This window comes from Trachinotus anak, unplaced genomic scaffold, assembly GCF_046630095.1.
Source record: "Trachinotus anak isolate AG129_WGS33_773 ecotype Australia unplaced genomic scaffold, CSIRO_AGI_Tana_v1 ptg000021l, whole genome shotgun sequence".
NCBI lineage: Eukaryota > Metazoa > Chordata > Actinopteri > Carangiformes > Carangidae > Trachinotus > Trachinotus anak.
The window spans coordinates 15,562,883-15,584,491 of record NW_027273872.1 but is presented as its reverse complement, the minus strand read 5'-3'; the positions used below and the strand labels follow the sequence as shown (position 1 = coordinate 15,584,491).

Genomic DNA, 21,609 nt, shown 5'->3' with positions numbered 1-21,609 from the left:
TACACATTGTCCACTGTCCAGTGTATTTTATAGTTCATTCTCTGTGTGTTAATTTCCATTGGCATTATAGCAAAGACTAGAAGACTTTTGAGTGTTTGTAACTGCGAGTGTGTGTCTCATCTCTGTGCCTTGTGTTTGGCCATTTTTGTGTGTGCCACAGTCTGGCTTTCTTACCACCGTAATGTAACACATGATAGCAAATGCATTATTCAATTTGATGGCATTCTAAATCTGTCTCACACGTCCCTGTCCAGGTTTTGGAGGGTGAGGGACGAAATACATGGACATAACTCTGTTTTTTTATTAGTTGTGAGAGAGGAAGCAGACAGGAGCAATAAAGAGAGGATACGATCACAAAAGGAAGTTTTATAATCTTGTAATCACTTTGACGGTTTTGAGTGACATCAGGGCGCCGTTGGGGAAGGCGAAATTAATGCTTTTAAAATGAGCATACTTCAACATTACTTGGGTTCTGGCAAAAGAAAGGTCATTTCTCAGGCAGAATAATAAGAGAGCCTGTAGCAACCACTGTGATAGTTCTCTCAAACATCAGCACCTCAGCTGTGCTGGATCTGACTTAGTAAAGGGGAACACCACTGATTTTACAATTTAAAATTGGTTTACTTGTGATGAGTAATACAACTGGACCTGTGAAAATTGTTGACTAATGTCATCTGTGGCTCTGGAGGGAGTTTTTGAAAGTCTAAGAAAATAATCCTAATGATGTCAACCTGTGTTACAAACTTTGGGTGTGGAGTTTGGAGGACAGGGCAGTTTCCAGGCGCAGAGGTCTTTGTCATGAAAAACTTAATTGGCGTTAGGGGAACAGCAGGAACTAATGTTTTTGGAGCTTGATTTACAGTTTACCATATGGACTAAACGTCAGTATATCTCAGCCTCTGTTGCATCAATTCTGACCATACTTATTTTAATCTCTCTCTTGTGAGTCCCTCAGCTTATATAAAATGCAGTGCCATGTCTCTGGAGTACCTCTGCACGTACTCGATGTTTGAAGAGAGCTTGTGAAAAGGTTTGTCACACTCTACACAGGGTATGTTTCTGGTCATAGTTTAAAGTAAGGTCACATTCAACAGAAGCACAAGTTGAGGGGAACATCTAGATGATACTAAAGTCAACATGACAAATATTTAAAAAATATTTTTTAAAGACATTTCTGTCTGCCTAGCAAATTTCCATTTCACAATTTATTAATTCATTGTCTAATACATGCAAAGACACACCATCAATTATTCTTAGGAATTTGCTCTTAAAGAGCTACTTAATAGCCATAATGCATCATGCTCATAACTATGTGTGATTGTCCACTAGTGAGGACAAATCTGAGGTAGTGAAATAGATAAGAGAAGGACAGGAACCTGCCTGTGTGTCTTCTCTCCTGGAATTTATCACTTTCTACACTCTCACTCTGTTCCTTTCTCTTTCAGCTTGTGTCATTTGCCCTCGATGTGTTTGGAATTACATGTCACATCAAATAGGCTATCTAGTGTGTGTGTGTGTGTGTGTGTGTGTGTGTGTGTGTGTGTGTGTTTCTACAAGGACAGGGGTATTCAATTTAATGAATCTCTGCCATGACTTCAGTTTCCAGAATGAGTAGTGGAGGGGTTGTAATGTATCTGATAGGCATACAGTATATCATTATCACTGACCTTTCTTTTATTTGTGTGGTCTTCATCTCCTTTCTTCTGCAGCCATTTAAAGGAAGCAGAGGTAAACACAGCCATGTTGATATTTTGTGGCACATTATATTAGAAATAAAGTGCAGCACCTTCCTCAAAGCCCCTGACATTTTACAGTTTTTCATTGCTGCAGCGCTGCACTAGAGAGAGAGAGAGAGATGTTGCTGATTTAAATGCACAACACACACAAGTTTGGGTAGTTGGTCATTCATAATTGGGTCCATTATTATCTCTGTACTCGATGCATAAATATAATTTATTAATACATAATATTTATGCATCAATGCATAAATATTATGTATTATACATATTGCAAATCTGCCTTTTGATAACAAGAATGAAACTTGTATAGTTCTAGTTTTGTTTTCTGCCATGTGATGCAATGCCTGTTTTATAGTCGCTGCAGGATTACACTGCCCAGTGAGAGTTAATGAGGATCTGTACTGCAGCGACACTTGCTGCGAACTAGTTGCTCCTCTGTTAACCTGCTCTAGGGTGACATGCCTCATAAATATTTGAAAAAATACCCACCACATTTTCATAGTGGGTGAGGCAGTGTCTATTACCAACACACTACTGATATTTCCATTTCCATAACAGACAGCACTGTGTGAATGAACTGTTTAGAATACAAGAGGTCACTAGATCACAAAAAAATCGGCTTATACGTAGTAGTTGATATGATCTATTATCAGTGGCGGCTTCAGCTGTTGTGGTAATATGAAGAGAGTATCTTTGAGAGAAAGAGTTTAGGGTCTGTCTTATTGACATACACTCCTGCTCTTTCTCTTGATGTCTGTCTACTTTTGCTCACAAGTTGAAAATTTTAACCCAGCCTAGCACTGATATGCTGTACACTGTATCTGTACAGCTGGGATACTGGCCTCATGTCTGTGATTCTGGTACAGTGGTAGTTCTTTTACATACAACACAACAGTGCTGTAGAAGTTGTTGCTTTTCTTGATGAAACTTCTAAAAGCACTTGTTATCTGCACCTCTTTATGTAACCAGCTCACTGTAGCAGCTGTGTCTTTTACATTTAAAGTTGATCCCTTGACCAAAAAAAAAAAAAGATCTCAAAAAAGGTAATAATGCCATTTATATTTTAATCGTTAAGTAGTCAGTTGATAACCTCAGTGGCAAGGCTTTTTCAGGTAGCTGCTTCACAATAAAAGCCCTCCACTGGTGACTCAGTTGAAAGCTTTTGTGCTCCAGTGACTCATTTTGCATTAGTAGCAGCTTAACACAGCAAGAACAGCTCCTGTAAATGGAAGTTGGGTAGAAACAGTGATGCTCCCATATTTAGGTAGGAATAGAAATGCATGAGTAAAACTAGAGTGTAAATCACTGAAGCTTTAAAAAGCGTTTCGTTTCTGTCTATCCACCTGCATAACCATAAGGTACAAGCCAATCACTGTAACACAACAACACTGCTCAGTTAACTGTAGGGCCTGTCACAGTTTGGCTCCTGTTCATAAGCAGGACCACAGTATCACAGGTCAACCACACAGGTTATCCACTGCACAGTGACAACACCGACGATCACAGCTCAGCGTTGGCATGACTAAAGTGTGTAATTTTGAGCCAGTTGATAAGTGGCCAAAGTCATCTTTCTCCCTGCTGACACAGAGATGTCTCTCCCAAGGTGCTATTCGACGTGTCGACACTACAACTAGACCTGGGTGTGCATGTGCATTAAAATCCCAGTGTAGTGGAATATTTCATTTGGCCCCAGGGTGAACAGGGACATCAGTGCCCGTCTTATGCTTCATGTGTCTTTAGAGGGTGCTGTTTACATGGCTGTCAGTATAAATGTTGATGTTAAAGTTTGGGCAAAAGACGAAGTGTTATGGGCAAAACAGACAAAACGGAGCCACAACGGAGACAGGTAGGGAGGCAAAGATAAATAGTTGGTGAAAAGAAGTCAGTATAAGTCAGCCTGAAGAGTTGCTGCAGCACTGGGTAGTGAACTGTGAAAAGCCAGAAATGGGCCAGAACTGAGTCAGCTGAGCCACTTTGATGAAGTAGGAGCCCTTTGTCTTAGTCAAGAACAAATTCTCACAGAGGTGTTTTCTGAGCTTGCTGTCACATTGCTAGAGCAAAACAGCTGTTGAGGAACCACCACCATAGCATTTGTGTGTGTGTGTGTGTGTGTGTGTGTGTGTTTGTCTTGTCCTGTCTTGTCTTATGTAATGTGTCATGTCATGTGTGTATATGAGTATGCGTGTATATGTGTATGTATGTTGATATTTTTGCATGTATACATGTGTGTATGTATGTATTTTCTTCACTCATTCATTCATATATTGTTTTATCTTGTTTATGCTTCTGAATGTTTTATTCACTTTGTAAGTGTCCTTGGGTGCTTGGGTGTCTTGAAAGGCGTATATAAATAAATTTTATTATTATTTTTATGTTACAGTATTATAGTTTTTGCCGGTGGCTTTGGGCTAGCCGTGTCCTAACCAAGAACCTAAGGCTTTAGCTGAAAACTTTTCTAAGGATGGTGCGATCCCCATGAGTGCGATCTTCTGCATCTCTGGGGCATGGTGATGGCCTGGGATCTCTTCAAGATTCTTCTTGAACCCTTTCTTGATGGTACCAAGAGCTCCAGCCACCACTGGCACAATCCTGACTTTGGTGCTCCACATTCTGCTGACTACGATCTCAAGATCTTTATATTTTCAGCTTCTTTCAGCATGATGTTTTGGTCATCCGGGGCCGTTACATCTACCAGCAGACATCGCCTCTCCTTTTTGTCGTGGAGCACAATATCAGAACAATTTGCAACAATGGTGGCGATCTGTTTGCAATGCCATGTCCCACATTATCATCATCTCACCGATCAACTCATACATCTGTCAAGCTCCCATCTCTAGCACATGCAGCATGCAACTGTGATCTATTACAAATATTCAGGTGCTGACATGCGCACCTTAGTCATACATCAGTTTGATTGTAATCACACCAGCACTCTGCTCTTGGTGGAAAAATTCACTGAAAGCTGCGTTAGATGAAGGGTTGCTGTGTAGGTGGGTGGAGAGGGGAATCATTTTCAGAGTACAACCCTCTAATCAGTATTTAACTTCAAACATTTGCTTATGCAGCTAATTGAGGATGACAGATGAAGAGAGGCTAGCCTGCTCGCAGAGTGTAATTGGAGGCTAATTCTCTGTGATTTGTCTCATCTCAATGGGACAGATCAGTGGTCTGGGGAGTGGAGATAATCAGGTGAACAAATCACTGTAATCTCTCTCTAAATTCCTGTTGAACTGCTGGACCTGATAAGCCAGTCTGATTACAGACGAGAGCAGCACAACACAAATCACTTTTTTTTTTTAGATCAAAAATAATCTCAGTCAGATAAACTAAATTATAACGCCCAGAGAGATTGTATATAACTGTGGAATGGATGTTCTTGTTTGAGCAGTCATGTTTGCTCTTCAGCGTGTATGCCCACAGTGTTTTAACCTGGGCTAATGCCGCTTGTTGTCAGTTTTGTCTTGTGGTGTGGTTTGTTGACATATTACAAATCAGTATATTGGAAGGATAAAAACCCACAATCCTTAAGGCTCCTTAAATGTTTGCATTGCGATAACAGGGGGAATAAACTCTGAGAGAAATTAGGGAGTTACAAAGAAGCTGCACTAATCTTGTTATCTCACTGACATTGTTTTATTTCCATTCTCAGTGGCCTAGTGATACATACATACAGTTTGAGATATAATCAGATTAGGCATGCCCACATTTCAGTTGACGAACACACATTTTCAGTGTCTGTCTTTCTGTGTACATTCAGTGGCACCAACATTGATTTCTTAATGCTTTTGTTCTGCTGTGTTTTTCCCAGGATGACAACTTGAAGAGCTGGATTCCTGCCAAGTCCCAGGACCAAGGTAAGACAGCTCTGTCTGGGTCCTGTCATGTATGTTTATGGGTAACTTGGCCTGGACAAGGAGAAAAGATTGTTTAGGAAGCGAGAATTGCATAGAAAGCGAGAGCTCAATCAGTGCCAATTGTTATATGTTACAGATGGAAAAAAGAATTTTGATTATTTTGCAGCTGATTAGAAAAATACAGTCCTGTTGTACTCCAGCGAAACTTACACTGAAGCAGGGAACACACTTAAACATTAGTGAAACCTACAAAAAGTATACACCCCACAGGTAACTTATTTTCATCAACACACATTGATGAAATTTTTTTTTGTTTTCAAAATCAAAGACACAGCACATATTGAACAACTAATCACAAGACACTCTGTAACAGAGACTTATTCCATAAGGCAGGTGTAGTGAAAATTGAGTTTATTAACTCTGAGTTGAGGGAATTGCTGAGTTTTCAGTTGAAGAAACAGAGATCACTGTAATGCTGAGGCAGTTACTGTGATATCTTACCCTGTGAAATTGAACTGCTTGCTGGCAGGTTTTTTTCTCTCTGTCTCTTCCTGCTTCTGACACAACGTTTCATTTCCTCATTCTTACTGTCGATAGCAGAGGGCATATTGGAGCCCACTATTTTTCTGTCCTTGCATTCATCTATTACTCCCTCTGGATTGCTCCCTCTGGCAGGATAAGCATAATCATATCCTGTATTTATTTTTGAATCTTGTAGTCTGTGTGTGTATTTGAGATTAGAGAGAAGAATAAAAAAATACTACTAGGCCTACAACTACTATCTGGTTTTGTAAGACAATTCCCCCATACTGTCCTGCAAGTTCACAAATTATTACATACTCAAAGTTTTCAGTAGAAATTATTCAAACTCTAGCACCCCAGGTACCCCAGGGTGCTGGAGGTGGAGTTGGCCTTATGGAAGTCTGCTGTTTAAACAAGGAGCATGTAGAAAGTGAGGTACAGCTGGAATTGTGCTTAATTTCAGTGTGAGGAAATTTGAACATGGTGTGAAGTTTGGTGCTTTCACTGTAATAAATCTATTGTTCACATCCGTCATTAAGACAGTTGTCACCTGACAAACTGCTCAACATTTGTCAGTTAATTATGGAGAATATCACATCAAAGATGTTCCAGTGTGCATGTTTATACTTCATTACACACAGTTATTTATCATATAACATTACACCTTAGACTAATGAGTTCCTATAAGAATGATAAGGTGTAGAAGGTGATTATAAGCTGAAGTCTTTTGTGCTCCTTCGTAAGGCTCTGGCAGCTAAAGGAATATGTCATTATTCACTTTTACCGTTTCTGCTGAAGTGACTAAATGCCTGGAAACAGGCAAATGAACAGAGCTGAAGAGGAGGCAGTATTAAGGGAAGAGGACAATTTGTGCCATTATGGACAGACCCTTTTGTGTCTTCCCATAATGCCTCTTTATAGTTGATATATAGGAGAAGGAGAATTTCTCTCGTCAAAGCACTCGTCACTATGGTGAGAGTAAAGAAGGAAGGTGATCTAAGGTGATATAAAAAGGACATCTGAGAAAACATACAAGGGTTTGTTACTGCAAGTGGAAAGCAGTAGATAAAGCTTGATAAAGCTAAAATGTTCAGATGGGATATTTACCTTCACAGTTACCTGGAGATGGTGGCATGTGTTCATGTATGTCATAATATGCTCTGCTCCAGTTAATTTTTATATCTCTTTCTTTAATTTCACAATGAGAAAAGCATTGCTTTTATCTAGTGCCTCAACTAACAGTAATTATTATTGATTTTAATGTGTTGATTTTTTTCTTGATTAATCCTGATTACTTGAGATTTATTTTTAATTGTTCAATTTTAAATTGTTTTAAATTATTTATTATTTTACTTTTTCATTTTTTTTATTTTCATTTTTTTATTGATTTTTAAAAAAAATTTAATTGATTGATTCATTTTGTCAATAATATGTCAAAAACTTCTAAAAAATTTCCATTCCAGTTTCTTAAATTTCAAAGGTCTTGTTTTTTGTCTGATACAAAGTTGAAAACCCAAACACATCTATTCAGCTATTAGTCAAGCGACCACCTGTACTGTGAAAGAGGTCGTTCGTAGTCATGAACCCACAGAACATTATCACTGGACATTACCCCCTAGGTTCTATAGAGCACTATGGCATCTTTCAGCTCTTTAATTTGTTTTACAGGGAGCATCAGTTCATACTTACAGTTCTCATAGTCTTGTTCTTTTTGTGAAAAAGCTCTGATAAACCTTTTATTCGCTCCTTGTCCAACAACAAAAAGCAGTTAGCGACAGGCTGGAGAATTTAAAGGAGGATTTAGCAGCTAAAGAGCCAGATTTTTCACTAGGAGTTGGTGGAGACCAAAACCAAACGAAAAAGGAGAGTGAACATTGGGCTCATGTTTTTTTCAGGCAGCCAGGAACATTACTCCAAATAAATGATAATGTAGCTCTGGGTCTGCAGGATGTATAATCGGGCAGAGAAGTGATATTATATCAGTGTTGTGTTAAATTAAAAACTAATCTCACTTAACATATGCTCCATCTCACCATGGTATTTGTACTATTTACACATCAGGGTTGCTCCTGTGGCTCATAGTTGTTTCATTTCATTATAATCTATTCTAAATCTAGGCCTGATTTTTTTAATCCACAGGGTTCATGTTTAAACAGGGACTTTCTGTCACAGTCAGTTTGTTTTACTAAATCAAGTTCTTTCTCTTGTTTGCACATCTGATTAGTTTTCTTCCTTGGCTTTCTTCCAAAAACTTCTGGCCTGCATTCACAAAGTAGATAATTTACCAAACCCCACAGTACATTAGAAGCAATACCTCATCTCTTTAGTTTGATTCGTCATGGAGTCTTTACTGACTCCACAGAGTATGTGCTGATAGCTTCTGGTGTTCTTTTGTGTTTTGGGCTTTATGCTTATTTTCAGAGAAATATTGGCTACCTAAAAACTAGTGTTTGACTCCCCAAGTTCTGCAGCAAATGATCACTTCTCTGGCAAAATGCAGGTACATCTTTTGGAAATGATGAGAGATAAAAATAGATGATACCAAACAAAACTGTTTTGTCCCCATTGAACACACAACTTTACTTTGGTTGGTCTCATTTCTTTGAACATTCCTTGCCTTTCTCATACACGCATGAGTATCTCTTTCTTTGCATTTCCCATATGCATACAGTAATTATTGCTGCTTCTTTGATTGTTATTCAGTCTCTCTCTCGGCCCTCTGGTATTTTATCATCCACACCCCTCTATGTATTTGACTTTGTCTTCTCTCCTTGAGAAACTGACAGTTCTTATGTGTTGAGACCCTTGGATAAGTGTTAAATTATTTTCCAGTATGGGTAATCGTGAATCATCATACCAAAGACCTGTGGGATTTAGCTGATAATTATTTGCATGAATTTCACACATACTTGAGCAAAGTGGTGTGCTCATTATTATCTCACCAGTCTTTTGTTTTATCAGCCTTCTTATGCACTGCTTTAAATCTTCATTAGCCCAAACAAGTGCTGGAACCATCTGCCCAGTTTCTCCCTTCCTCTTTTGAATTCACGCCCAAACACAATTTCAGAGTGCTTGTGAAGTTTTTGGCTGAATATTTATGGATAATTTGAGAAGCTGTTCCTTTTTTCCTAAATTACACCAATAAACACTTCAGACATCTTTTTATATTAACAGTGTGTTTGTAACAGTGTTTGCATGAAATAGATTTAAATATTGGTGTATCCTCCTGCCTGTGAAACATCAGACAGACCCGACAAATAGGATATCTGGGACCATTTTTAGTGGTGATTATCAGAGTGGATGTTTTAGTTGTCATTGTTTCAGTCCAAACATTTTCAGTGCTGGAAATTAATATAGATTCACAAATAGCCTCTCAAGCTATCACTGGTGTCTCCTATTTCTGTTCAGTTTTTGGCACTCATATAGCATCTACTTCTACTTTTTCCACAGCTGCACTATGATGAGTCAATTTAACAATTAGTCAATCAACCAACCACTTATTTTTCAAGCAAAAATGTCAAATCACTTCTCTGGTTCTGTTACATATTTAAATATCTTTGGGTGTTTGATATTTGGATAAAACAAACTATAAAAATACATTATTTCAGTCTCTGTGTTATTATAATGGATACTTTTCTTTTCTTTTCTTTTGGCGTTTTATACACCAAATAATGACTCACTTAATCAATAAAATATTCTGCAGATTAATCAGTAATGAAAATAATTGTTAGTTCTGTTATCCTGAAGGGCAGGCATCACAGTTATGTTGTACTGTATAACATTTTACTAAATCAGACAAATTTGACATCTCAAACAAGAAGAGGCCACATATGATTTAGTTTAAACATTTTATATTGTGACTGTTTTCAGAATTTGTGACATTTCATATGTTTCACACCCAGCTTCCCTGCTAAGTGAGGGATATTTAACAAATATTTCAGGTGTGCTCACTTGCATTTTTTGCCTCCAAATAAAATGGTTTAGATAATCTAGTCTAGACTATTGGCTTGTTTACTACCTGCCTTATCATCTAATCCCTTCCTGTTGCACTCCACTGGCCTCAGTAATTACTCAGGAGAGCTTTTGTGGTACAATAATCAATAGAAATGATGGCCAAAACTACATGAACTATTAGAAAAGTGCAGATGTTGATGTAGAAGATGTACTGTGGCAGATTGATCTCATCGACTGGCTGAACTCTTTCCAACTCCTTTCCCTTTTCTTAGCAGGACAGCACTCTGGCATTTCCATTATTTTTGTTTTGAACAGTCACAATGAACAGTATGTCAACACAAGTACACCCATAAACATCTTTCAATGGGAAAGTCTCAGGTATAATGCCAACACTGTGGGCAGTGTTTTCCATCTGAAACAATACAGGGACATTATTAATGATCTGAATGTGTGAGGAAAAGTTTTACCTTTTTGTCACCATGGGCAGTTTTAGAATTGAGTGTTTGAGGTGTTAAGCTGTTTGCATTTGTATACAGTCTCTGTAATAGGTGATACTTCATTATGCCACAGCTAAATATCATTGTGTTGCCATGGCAATGGTCTGTTGGCCAGCACATTTAATTTGACATTCAGCTGAGGGTGCCTGTAGCAACTGCAGTTGCTCATTTATGTGTGTATTTGTGTTTGTGAATGTGAGGGTTTGACAGTCTGTTTAATGAATGTAATACTTCAGAAGCAGTGACAGGGCAGCTCTGACAAACCTTCCTCACCCATGTGCATACAGAGAGAGAGAGAGACAGAGTGAGAGAGAGAGAGAGATGGCGTGTTGGCAGGAGTTTTAGCTTCAGTGCTTGTGTAAGAAGCTGATGTCAGATAAGGTGTTCAAAGCTTAGAGGTAACACTGCTGTCACAAGATTGATCTTGAAGGCTGACTGTAGATCAGGCGCTCACTGTCACTGGGCTTCATGAGGACAGTCCCAGTGCAGAGGATGTGTCGTTTTGGATGGTGAGACCAAACACTGACCAAACTTTAGATTTTTGCAACCTAATACAACATTTCCCAGCTGAGCTTACTCATACTGATCCAAACACTCAGAGATCACATAAACACTTATGGCAACACACCTATTTATGCAAAAGGCTTACACAAACACACTTACACAAACTTGCAACCAAACGTACAAGTGGTTGCCCTTGCTGTCTGCCCCCCAGGTGTGACTGACTGCTGCAATCTCAGTCTGGAGCTGCTGCCTCCTTGTAGTCATTAAAATGTCAGCCGTGTCCTGACATTTACTTCATTTCCCATTTACAGGAGAGAGGAAAACACACCCATTCTCAAACAATCTGACACACTCACTGCACAGAGAATAATGTGAGGATACATAGCAAAGTCACACTCTTTATTCACACAGTCCATTGTGACAGTCCATAGCGTATGGACTCCAGTGTCCAGCTCATGATATCCTCAGGGTTTGTGCAGCCCTCCTCCAAAATCAGACTGTGATTTGTGTGTGTGTGTGTGTTTCGTGTTTGTTTTCATCATCTGCATTATTTTCTGCTCTGCCCCATCTGTAAGGGTTGGAGAATTTCCCTGAAAAGACCTTTAAGCCCAAGCAGAGAGACAAGAGGGGAGGAAGAGTCCTTGGGAGCAGATAAGAGTTGAGCTGTCAGCAAGGCTTGCCCAACAGATTTGTGAGGTTGTGATTGTAATGCATTATCTGGTGAACGCAGTCAAAGGGAGGATTACAAATGGCAGGCAGTGCCCCATTATCACAGCCAGTCCAGAGGAGCACAGGAGAGTCAAACTGGCACCGAGACACAAAAAGAAACACTGTGTACAGAAATTTGTACATAGGAATAGTGGTGGAAGAAAGACATGTCTGACTGCAGTCATTGCTCAGTTAATAATCATTGATCATCTCATTGTCTAGCCAAACCCATATCAATAAGCAGTGTGTCACAAGAGCATGAAGAATCACACTAATGTTCAGTGCATGTCCAACATTCTGGTTTACATTAGACAAAACTCTTAACACACTGAAGTAAAAACTTAAATAACTTCACTCATTGATTAGTTTTTTTTACTACAGTTTGCTTGGCATCATTATTTTGTTACAAACTCTCCAGCCTGAACAACCATATAGATCACTTCTCCAACCTACATGAGCAAACCAACAGCAGGTGTAGCAGACCTTTGTCGTCATGGTAGTAACAATAATTAACATACAGTTAAGCTTTGGTTAGGTTAAGGCACAAAGACTACTTTAGGAAAAGACCATGTTTTGGGTTAAAATAAGTTCTTCCTTAAGGTTTGAGAACCAGCATCGTCATGGTTACTACAGTACGCACAGAGTTGTCATAGATTTTTTTAAAAAAGGAAAAAAAAGAAGCAATTTATTGGTTTCACACAGGTACCAGCCTTCCTGGCACCGGACGTCAATATAATGTCAGAAAGACGTTTGACTCTAACCCCTGATAATGTCAGAACAACCTAAAATTTTGGAAATGAAAATTGGGTTGACGTCAAAACCCAACATTTGCTAACTGACATTGTGATGTTTAGCAGATGTTTAGAAGAGGGTGGGTTTTGCTCATGACGAGAATGTCGATATTTTTGTGTCAAGATCACCTTGACAGGAGACATTTGATAGACGTTGGATTTTGGTCACTTAACAACACAACTTAAAACTAACAAAATATCAACGTCAGCTGTCGTCAGTATTCTGCGTCAGGATAACGTTGGCATTGGATGTCACCCTACATTCAACCAAATACCAACGTCTAATAACGTCAGTGACCAGCTGCGTGCCAACAGGGAGAGATCTCCTGTCAGAAAGTTATCACCTGACTTCCCTCTTTGCTCCTGTCATAACTACTACAAATGCCATATAAGTATTAGCTTGCTATGATTTCACTGAAAGTCACGTAACAGTAATATTAAATTACCACATTTTCTAACAGAAATGCTGACAACCTCTGTTTTCATAGTTCACTGTTTATCTGTCCACTCAAATCAGTGTCTGTCTCTGTTGCTGGGTATTCATTTCCTGGGGGAAATGATTCCCAGAGGGTCAGACTCTCTCTCTGCTCATGCCTGTTTCACTTATTCGTCCATTTGAGTGCTGGATAATGTCAAAATATTTCATTTTCTTAATGAGGATTTAATAAAGAGAAAAAAGAAAGAGAAAAACTAAGCACAACAAAATAAAAAACACAGTAAATAAACAAACAATGTATTAAATGAAGCAAGAGCAAATGTATCCCAAGTTTGTAATGTTCTTCAGGCATTACACTTGTTGTTTACTGCTCTGGTTCAATAGAGACTCAATATCACCACCCATGACCTCGACCTCAGTCATTATTGTTATTACTCAGCTTCATGGAGGCGCGCACTTCCAGTGATCTGTCTGTACCAGGCAAAGAAAGCTAGAGCCAGACACAAGCTCTCACCCACATCACATTAACCTGTCACACATATAATCAGTGATGTGGGGTCTACTGACACACACACTGAGAGAAACAAGGAAAAAAAAGGAAATAAGGCACCGTGAATTGAGGAAGCAAACTGCTCAGGGGAGATGAAGTCAATTAAATTCTAATCAAACCAAGATGATGCCAGGGATTTGATTATGGCGAAAGTCTGCATGTGTGTGTGGTTGTATGTGGTGCCAGTGAAGCTCCAGATGCAGGTGATTTGTAGCCCGCTACAATTTATGAGCAGAACCAAAGTCAACAACAAACAAGCTCAGTCCAAAATGAAGCTGTGAATCATTGGAGCTCTCACCCTGGTGTTTATATGACACTGAACTGGCCATTTTAAAAGGCAAACAACACACATGCCTGTACATAAAACAAAGAAAAATTGATATGTGTGTGTTGTAAAGATTGGTATGGCTCTTTAGTTAGCAGATAAATAAGGTAAAAGAAAAAAAAAAGTTGCAACATCGTTATAAGAAAAGACACAGACTTTGTGACAAAGCAAAAGATTTCGGTCGGTTCAGTATCTGCTGTGCATTTGGAGGCCAGCCCTAAAGCTCTGCTCTGTCTCAGGAGGAAATATGGAGCCTGCAGCCAGAAAGGCTTCCCAGTCACACTGTTGTGCCTTAATTAACACAAAGCTCAGTTGAAGCATGGTGTCTAGCTATGCTAAACTGCAGCAGCAAAAGGAGCATTGCATCTGTGCCAAGGAATCAATCTTACGACCCACTGGCACTGTGTTTTTCTGCAGTTCATTAGCATTATGGTAATCAAGGATGCACTGCAGATTATTGTAGCAGGATAATTGAGAGATGGTGTCAGCTACAGGTATGCATGGACAGACAGAAAACAATGCAGCTTTTATCAGTTCTTTGTGAAATCAACAACTGGTAATTTAAAGCAACGACAAAAGTAATGTTAGCATCCAGCTTAGAGCTAAAATGGGGAATCAACTGGTCAATTAACAACTTTTTTGATAATCAATAAATGTTTTTATTGTAAAAATGCACACAAATTTATTGGGTCTTGCCTTTCAGTTGTTAGGCTTATCAGCTTTTTGCTGCTGTATATTATTGTAAATTGAATATCTTTGGTTTTTAGACTTGTAGTTGGACAAAACACCTTGTCACCTTGACAGATATTTCTTTTTACTATTTTCTGGCATTTTATGGGCCAAACAATTAAGCAGATAATTGAGAAAATAATCTGCAAATAAATTAATAATAAAAAAAAATTATCTTGAGTTGCAGACCTTGTCCACTTACAGTAAGAGCAGCCATCTCCGTTTCTGGTGTACAATATAGAATGCTAATGCTATAGATGATATATGGTCTTTGCGATAGTAGACAGGAACGTAACCCCAGAGAAACTGTGTTTGCTTAATGACTTTTACACTTAGTGGGTTGCTTTAACGAGAGTGTGGTCAGAAACAGTTTGAATACCGCCTTACCTTGTCACAGAGAGCAGAAGTGAGATTGGATTTTTGGACTGAAAAACTGTTAATATGACTCCATATTTATGTATACTAGAAAGTATTCTGTTTTGTAGGCTCTAAAACATTCATAAACATGAAATTTGTATGAAAGTGTAGGCATAGTTGACTACACTGTTGCTTTTATTTGCTGGGAACACACAGTTTCCAACATACTTTACTGTCATTTGTATTGTGTCATTGAATTTTTCGTTGAACCAAAGTAATACTTCAGTCTTATCTGCAAGTTACTGAGAGTTAGTTGTTTTTCTCTGAAGTTAATGTGCTTTCTCTCTTGGATTTGGAGTATAACTGATATCAAAGATGACTTTGTGGTAGGAAGGATAAAACCATCCTACTGGCATGCCGGCATGAGCACACACACTCAAACGCACACAAAGTGAGTTCCTTCCTTCAGCATCAGTCTTTAGCTCACATACGACACGCACAGAATCACAGGTGCAGCAAATCTTTTTTTAAATAAATCTATTAATGGCCAAACCAACCACCAAATTAACACAACCTTGACAGGCTTCCTGCTTTATTTAACAGCTCCTGCTTGGCTTTACAGCTTTATCACGAATACAGCCCTTGATTGGTTGATGGTAAAGAGGTCTTGTGTCCTTCCCTCTGACCTTGAGCAGTTCCTGATTTTTTTAGTCATACACACTCACATCGAGTGTTGGACAGTGTATTGGTTTGAATTTAGTACTGTATAATGCTAAATGAGTGTGTACTTAAGTGTTGAACTGATAGCTTTATTTCTCTGGAGCACACATCTAGCTCCAGTAACTTGAAGTTCAATTTCAGTCACTATTTTTGTTGATCTTATTTATATTTTTAATTATAACAAGGACAGAGTTTGGTATTAATGTTGAAGTCATGCAATTAGCTTTTGAATGTTGTGTAGAAAACAGACCCACTCAATGTTTCTCATACCTCTGTGCCAAAATAGCTAATTTGTTAAATTTTCAATGCCTCGGTTTAAGGAGGCTTGATATTTTAGATCCGTGGGACCTTATCTTGTGTCATCCCTCTGTTTAAGCAGTGGCTGCCAAAAAAGCACACATGTAGGATTAGAATATAGAAATATGAAGCTCTGATGCATAAACAACCCTCCAAAAGTTTTGTTGTGTTAGAAAACTGTCTGTTAGGAATGGACTCAAATACCTCTTTCATTCAGACCCAAAACAGTATGACCAGTGATGTGAGTCTGGTCTGGAAGGAGAGTCCCCTGCTGTCCTTGGATAACAGTTACAGATACAGATACAGTTAAAAAAGATTTTTTCTCTGACAAATCAAAGGTTACTGAGCTCTTGGTGGAAGGATAAGTGGCAGCAGATACTGTAGGTTATATAGATGACTTTGATGGTTATAATTTATATAAGGTTAATACAATGTATAAGGATATATTCAGTTTACTTTTAATTATGTTGGAGGCTTTGAATGCTACAAATAATACTTTATAGATTGAAGGTTGGCTTCTATTTCTCAGTGTCGGTTATGAGTTTAATACCACGCTTGAAGGAATCTGTTTAAACAGTCAGCTGATCCTTGGGGTCTGGATGACAATCTATTGATTAAGCAATTGCCTTTAGTCTGGTTTATTTTGTAGCTGGATGCTGGAAAGAATTTATTGATCTCTGAAAACATCACTGTAAGAGCAATGTTGCAGGAACAGCAATGTGTGAGTTGCTTGACACCAATAATATCGTATTCATGTATAAAAGCTGCATATGCTCTTCATGTCTGGTTTAATACACCTGATGTTAATACGCACAGCAAAAGTTTGCGGTTCGAGTTTGATGGCAAATATGGGAGAGGACATGGACAGCCATTTTTTTGCGCTTTTATGTGATCATGTGATGCTGTGTAAAACATTCTCCTCACAACTGTCTGTACATCCCATATCATGTTCAGAGGTTTTCATATTTCATCTGCAAATGATCTGGACTTGATCTTGACACATTACAAAATAAATGGTGAGAGGCTGAGAGGAGAACCCACACTCTCTAACTTGGCCTCACTTTTTATGTTACCATTTCTCGATTACAGTTGCATTAATACTTTACCATGTTTTGTGTCCACAGGAATGAACACTACCCAAGTGGCCATGTTCAATACAAATTTTCTGGGTATTAAATTTGTTCTATAACTTTATCTTCCCAGAGGCCTCTTTGTGCTTTCATCCCTCCATCATTCCTCTCTGTCATCCCTCGCTCCAGTTGCTCTCAAAGGATGAACAATCAGACCCAGAGGAATGTTGACAAAGCAGAGAGAGAGGAAGGTTTTATCTCCTCCTGATTTGTTTGTCTTTCTGTTTTCTCTCTCTTCATCTCTTTCTCTATGCTGCAGACCCCAAGGTAAAAGAACACAACACCTTTTAGTTTACCAGGGCCGGAAAGTGATGCTCATTTTTCTAATAACAGTCAGAAATGTATCCTTTGGGAATGGTTGTTGAACCTCTCATTTATTTAGTTTTAACCTGGTTTATTTGCTGTTTGGTGCTGGGCAGAGAAAAACAGGAGAGCTATGTGCAAACACAACACAAACGTGTGCTCTCCACCTTTTCGAAGACCTTTCACCGGCAACATTTTTTTCTTAAGCTGAGGGCTAACACCTTAAAAATTAGAACTGGTCAAAGTCACCACAGGTCACAGAAATATCCTTACTCTGAAACTAAACTAAGTAAAGTACAAAAATACACAAACACCCCAATGACCCCTGTCGAGCTCTTTTGCAATTAATTAGAGGCCACCTTCTATCTAAAAGGGCTTGTTGGCAAAGTGGCTTGTTCCCTTGGACTGTCTTTATTATCCAATCAGTGCTGGCCTCTGTCCAGTATTAGAGGACACAGGAATGGAGTGTTTCATCTTATCCACCTCTTTTGGATGCACTTTTTGTCTGAAGGCACATTGGATTTGAAATAAATAAAAAAAAGATACAAGACTGTGGTTTCTAGGGAGGAGAAGGTGTTGCACTTAACCTTTCCTGTTAAGATTTTCTCAAGCTTGTGGTGTTATGTTACTTTCTGAAATAGGCCCAGCTGAAAGTGTTGCAGCAATTAAACAGTGGTGTTTATGAATCATGTTTTGAAACACTTTGAGTCTGTAACAAATAAGTGTATTTGTAGGTAGAGCACCACCGCTACAACCATCTTACATTCTGCTTCATATTATGATTTAATGAGAGTGCTTTCTCTTTCTGAGCCAGTGCCTGCTTCTGTATTTACCATTGTTGTCATTGTATAAAACCATGACAAATATGATGAAAGTTTCAGATTCAGAATACTGCCAAAAAGATCCAATATATAATAAATGCATGATTTGCTAATTCAATCATAATACACTGGACCCAGTGTGCTATGAGCTGCTAAGTGTCAGGAAAAATGCATAATCAAGCAGAAAGCTACTAAGGGACGCAATAAGGCAGAAAAAGTAATGTGAAAAATAATAGGCATTGCACTGCTGGTATTTTAAGTTGCAGTTTTGTGAAGCCAAACAAAGAGCTCCCATGAAGTGCACTTCAGTATTTTTCTTTTCTATGTAGAGTTGGTTGTCAAAGCTGTAAACTTTTATGTCACCAATATGACAGTTATGAAAGTCATGTACATAAGAACCATGGTATTATAGGACAGTCCCTGACAGAGCCATGGAAAAGAGAAAGGCTTAATTGTTGAACATCATTTCATTGGTTCAAAAAAAAAAAAAAGATAATTTTATCTTGGCTCTAACCACTGCCACCCTTCCTACATTAATAGTAAGACAGTTTAATGAAAGTGTACTTAAGCAAAAAAATAACAGCAAAACTCCATGTGAAGACAGGCATATTCTTAAACTGTTTCACTGTATGAAGTTATACAACAGTGTGTCCAATTTCTCAAATTTCATGTTTTTTTTCTTTTTTGTGTTTTTTATTGACTCACAGATAAGACAGAGTCATTACCTCCACCATGGCAATTAATTGCCCATGATTAATTAGTTTTATTGTGCATTTGCATAAATCTCCATTCCTTCCTCCCATATTTGTGGTCCTGCAACCACTAAAAACAGATAATGCATTGCATCAAACAGCATTTTGTTTTTTAACTATTCAATTTTGCCAGCACAAAAGCAATAGAATCCATTTACTTAATGATAAACAACTCTACAAATTGTAAGTTAATGAACGCATTATTGTTTACAATTAACTTCTGTATCCTGTATTATAAGCTCACACTAATAAAAGCTTTCGGTACATTATTCTATTAACATGTACAATGCCTTAACACACACACTGGTAGTCCAGCAGCCTTTCAGTTATATTCTGTTGTGTAACTCTGATGAACCCAAATACAGAACACACACTCAAAGTAAAGATGATTCAAGTAAAGACTTATTGCAAAGAGATTTGGTAATGGATGGAGTGTGTGCAGACAGACTGACAGACAGAGTGAGAAGTGTCACGTCCACACCACAAACACTCTTACACAGAGAGACAGACAGAAGAAGAAGGAATAAACTGAAGTTACCATAGTGATCATAATGTATTCACCTTATGACTGACTTCATTCACATACTGACACTCATGTGTTTTCTGCTATGGTCAGTGAATTGGAAATAGATGAAGGCACTTCACCAAAAAACATTGTCAAGTTTGTCAATGAAACTCTGATGTTTTCTGAATGAGAAGAAGAAAATAAGTCAATGTAAATAAGATCGAGAATTGCTAGATGAAGAGAGAGGAGAGGTGAAAGGTGGCTGAGTGTGGTGAAGTGGTCCCTAGATTACAATGGACTGGTTACTTAATGAGTCAGTGCTGCTCACTCTAATTTTAAATGGATCAAACTCTCCACTCTCGTACTTATCATTCTTCAGAGCTTCCCCTTTTATCTCTCCTGACCCCTCTTTTCAGTGTCACTACATCTTTCTTCTTTCCCCTCTTTTGTGGTTCAGTCATGCGATCATTTCTCCTCCCAGCCTTCCTTTGTGGATTATTTGACTTTTCCTTCCTTTTCCGTCCTTTATTCAGGATGTTTATGCAGGTATCACACGATCTTTAGCATAAGGAGACATTTTGTATTCAAAACTCTACTGAATCTCTTCTGATTATTTTGATATTTGTCTGAGTGACTGTGCAGCTGTGTGCTGGTGCATACACTCACTCCACTCGTTTTCCCATCTCAAACTGGCTTTAACCTTCCTCTCTCATCTCATGTCATCACATCCTCACAGTGAAAATGTCATTTTTTAAGTGAAGAGGTAAGTCATGTCACCTCAAGCAGTGATAAACCTAAACATTGGTAGAGGAAGTTGCCGTTTCTGTCACTGTTTTTGGTTTGTGTGAAGTTTTGCGATTTCACAGTTTCTCACATAGAGAAAGGGAATGATCAGGCTTTACCTCCCACTGGATCTGTTTTTTTGATGGTGTATAAATAAGCTATGACACCTTTATTGTATATGTGTAGGTCTCATTTTCCTTCTGTCACTCCTCAACATTTTTCCCATCTTTATTCTGCAATAGTAATCTGTTTTTTAGGCTCCCTGTGTGACTCCCTAGTGACCAGAAATAGACAGTCTACTAGCTCGAGTGAGTGATGCAAAACTATGATGTAAAAATATATTACATATGTGCAAGTTTTTACTTAATGATGCATGTTTATTTTATTTATTCAACATTTATTTAACCAGGCTAGGATTTAGAGATTCAGGAAAGGGGGAAAAGAAGGATATTACATAGGCTCAAGAAAAAAAAAAAACATCATGTCTGAGGCAGATTTAATTTTAGATTTAACACTAATAATCAAGCATGAAAACAGCGATGCAGTATGTGATCAGGCCAGGAACTAGTTAATGTTCACATCAGACACCAGCTGTGGCTCAGAAACAACCCATTAGGCCCCACATGGAGACAAGGCCGCTCTCTTCTTAAGAAGTTTGCATACACATGCTAATGACTTAATGAAAAAAAAAGATCACTGTACCACATGAATGAAAACAGTGGTTCCTTTTATTATTTGTGTAAATCCACAAGTGCAGTGGTGCACTGTCCAGTGTGCCTCTTTTGTAAGATGATCTTCCATGGTGGTCTCATAGCTTCTACACTTTCAGCTTTTGTTTGCCACACTTTTAACTGTCACTGTCTTGTTCTACAACTTCTTCCACCTTCATTTATTTTCTGTCCCTCCGTCTGTCACCTGAAACTACGTTTGTGCTGTGAGCCTAGTGTGAAATGACATAATGCTCAGAGTCGGTGCGCAGCTTCGATCTTCGTCACCTTGAACGCCAGCTGTGCCTCGGTGCCACGACAATAACATCACCATGTATATTGATGTGGAAGAATGTGGGCTAAATGCACCACAACAGTTATCATACTGCAGAAAAACATCATACACTTTATTTATTATGTAGTTCATAAGATAATACAGTTTATTTTTGTTTTTCTTGATAAGTCCTGCTTTTTACATTAACTTTGATTTATTGCCTGTTTTACTGTTTGTTTGTTTTTTCTATTATAATTTAAAGTATTTGATACGTTTATACCTTTTCTGTGTATGTGTGTATATTGTGGAGTGATTTCATTGTGCTTTCCTGTATTGTAAAATGAAAATAAA

General features: G+C 38.3%; 1 long non-coding RNA gene across 1 annotated transcript in view; it reads left to right on the top strand.

Moving 5' to 3' along the window:
* The window catches only part of LOC139606019 (uncharacterized), a 50,020-nt gene that overhangs the window by 18,309 nt on the left and 10,102 nt on the right, over positions 1 to 21,609 (top strand). Inside the window, exon 2 of the long non-coding RNA XR_011684527.1 lies at positions 5,548 to 5,593. This is a non-coding gene — a long non-coding RNA (uncharacterized lncRNA). The remainder of the gene's footprint in view (positions 1 to 5,547; positions 5,594 to 21,609) is intronic.